The sequence below is a fragment of the Prionailurus viverrinus genome, chromosome D1 (genome assembly GCF_022837055.1).
Source record: "Prionailurus viverrinus isolate Anna chromosome D1, UM_Priviv_1.0, whole genome shotgun sequence".
NCBI classification, from domain to species: domain Eukaryota; kingdom Metazoa; phylum Chordata; class Mammalia; order Carnivora; family Felidae; genus Prionailurus; species Prionailurus viverrinus.
The window spans coordinates 57,233,144-57,236,397 of record NC_062570.1 but is presented as its reverse complement, the minus strand read 5'-3'; positions in this window follow the sequence as shown (position 1 = coordinate 57,236,397).

Below are 3,254 nucleotides of genomic sequence, written 5' to 3'. Positions count from 1 at the left end.
CATATCTAACCCTGTGCCAAACCCTTCTTCAGCTTCCTTGACATTTGGGATCCTCCATGACCTGGCCCCATCTTATCCTCCTGTCCCCCACCTATCTGCACCTTTAAGGCTGACCTCTTCACTTGTCTCTTCGGTGCCTTTGCTCAAACTGTTCTTCCAGACCTTTCCCCTACGTTCTCTTCAGTTCTGACACCAGGCCTTCCCCAACTGGTCCCTGCTCCAGCCTCTCCAGAACTTCTGGAGTTCCAAACCCCACAGGTGACCTGTTCCACGGAGTCCCTACAGCCTGAGGTGTGAATGACACTGCCACTTCTCCCTCTTGCTGCTGACAACCAGAGAATGTCTGAGCCACAGGGGGCCCAGAGGTGACCTCCTATAATCCCCCTTTGTACAGATGGAGAAACAGAGGCCCAGAAAGGGGCAGTGACCACATAGCAAGTCAGTGTAGAGCCAGGGCTAGGGCTCCTCCAGTGTCTGCCGTCTGGTGTGGGGACACAGGGCTGGAGCAGAACTGGGAAAGAGACAAAACACTCTGGGGGATTGGGTGAAAGGGACATCCTGGCCAACCCACCTCTCCCCTGGTGGTTAGGGTGAGCTCAGCAGGAAAGCATCAAGGATGGGGAGGCTCTTGTTGACTGAGTTTCTCATTGGGCCCCCTGATGGTTCTGTCACATCAGGGGTTGCAGGTCTCAATGCTTTACTTGACTGAGGCACAGGTTAGGTAGGGTAGGATTGCCCAGTTGCCCCAGAATGTTAGGACCAGACCTGACACCAGAATCTAGGGCCCCAGGCAATCACCCAGCATACCGTGTTCCTGCCCTGTGGCATGGGGTGGTGAGTACTTGGACACTGGAAGGGGCTCAGCTTCCTGCCCCAGCTGTTCCAATATCATGTCCATCTCTGGTTAAGACTTTTTCTACCAGTTGTAGCCACCCATTCAGTAAAATGAGCTCCTTGGCTGGATGGTAGGAACACTTGGTCCTCGCCCTTGCAGCTCATAGGCCTGGAGACAGGAGACAGCAACTCTTGAAGGGGGAGAAGATGAGGCTAAATCATTGGAGTGGTGGTGGATGGAAATGGAGGGAAGGATGCCAGAGAGGTAGAATTGGCAAGAGGACATGTGGTGCCCAAGAGTGATGGTGGCCAGACCTGAGCTTAGGATACACATTCTATTGGGTTGTTTCTCAGACCCACAGGGCCCTGTTCAGGAATGAGTCCTGATGAGAAAGATTGGTCCCTACTAGGGGAAAGGCTGAGAGAGTACAGGTCCCTTTCCATATTTCAGGGGACCATTGTCTCAGGGCTGAAGGCACTGCTTTGGATGAAAGGCTATTTAATGCAGGCTCAATGTGATGGTCACATTAAGTGGTGCCATAAGGGAGCTTTTCCAGGTGTGAGGTTATTAGTTTCCTAGATGTAATTTCATAGGAGGAATATGGCCCAAATGAATCCTCATCAATCTAGCAACTGAAACAGCCTATTTAAGACCCAAAATCGCATGTTACTTCTATAGCATGTCTGTCAGTGACACCATAAACCCCGCGTTCATTCCACAGATAATCACAGAGCCCTGTGGGCGAGGCTCCGTACCAGGCTCTGGGAATCCACAGCCCTTGCCTGCATTTTCTTTAGTTTTTATGGTTTCATTTTTGCACTCAATTCTTTAACTCACCTAGGGTTTATTTTGGCATATGGCACAGGGTGAGGCTCTGAAATGATTTTCCTACAATGTGAATTGTAATCTATGTTAGAATCTTTAGGGGCGCCTGGGTGGCGCAGTCGGTTAAGCGTCCGACTTCAGCCAGGTCATGATCTCGGGGTCCATGAGTTCGAGCCCCGCGTCAGGCTCTGGGCTGCTGGCTCAGAGCCTGGAGCCTGTTTCCGATTCTGTGTCTCCCTCTCTCTCTGCCCCTCCCCCGTTCATGCTCTGTCTCTCTCTGTCCCAAAAATAAGTAAAAAAACGTAGAATCTTTACGAGTGATTCAACAGAGTACTGGTCCCATCAGATGCTCAGGAGTCAACAAGGTCTGTAGTCTAAAAAGTGTAGGAACTGCTGCAGCCTCATAACCTTCTCAGAGATTCACAGTGGATATGAACATAGTAAAGGCTCTGAGGAGTCCTGCACTTAAAGAAGTCTTTATGTCTTGTTTCCTCATTTTATTTGACTACAGAAGCCATTTGTAAGTAACAGCTACAAACAGAATGCAGAACATCCGCTTTGGACTAAAGATGATGGTAAGACAAAACTAAGTCGGAGGCCTCCTCTGCCTCAGATGCAGCATCTGTCTACTCACTTATGGACCTGGGGCTGTGGTCAGAAGCACACAACCAGCTCTGCTCCAGGCCCTCAGCACTAAGAGCTCTGCCAGGAGCCACAAACCCTGGGTGCCTCAGGGAGGGCCAAGTGGCCTGGCACTGGACTAAAACTTTACTGAAGAGCATTAGCTCTGGGCCTTGAAGGACGAGCAGAAGTGCATGATAGAAGTAGATCTTGTCAGGGCAAGACCTCCAGCAGTGACAACCTTCCAGGCAGACCCTGATTCCAGAACCGTGGGACGGAAAGAGCAGTATGAGCAGAGATGCCCATGGGGAGCCTGGAGACAACACAAATGCCTTTAACATGGGGCAAAGTGGGCGTGGGCATGCATCCAGAACAGGGGAGGGGAAGAGGTCCTTACCATTCACTTTCCAAGTTCAGGGTCTGCTTTGATAAGTCAGGGTCTCCTAGGGCCTTATTACAATAGTCAGTCCAGACCACACATGTGATCACGTCCCAAGGCTTCTCTTTCCTCGGGGAGTCTGCAAAGTTCCTTTCCTGTCTGGAACAAATAACTGGGGAGTTGGAGTGGAGCAAGAGGAGAATATGGGGAACCGAATTCCTAGGGATTAATTAGGGCCCTACAAGGAGATCCGTTTCCCCTCTGGAGGCCAATTAGGGCATCTGGAAGGTTGGGAGAGGAAAGGTAGGTATGTGTCTATGTACTAGTGGGAGGCCCATCCATCCTGTGCTGGGCTGGGTCCCTCTGGGGGAGACCAGGTCTCAGAGGCACCCTGTCCACTTACAGGAAAAGTACAAGTGCAAAGATAATCACAGAACAGTTTTCAGCATCTATGAGCAGGAATTTAGTGTTGCACTGTATGAAGTGCATTATCATCATTGCAGAAATCCCCCTCACCTTTGTAGTATTGTCCTACACTGAGCATTCAGTAGGGGCCGGACCCTAGGCTAGGCTTTTATATTCATGAGCCACCAG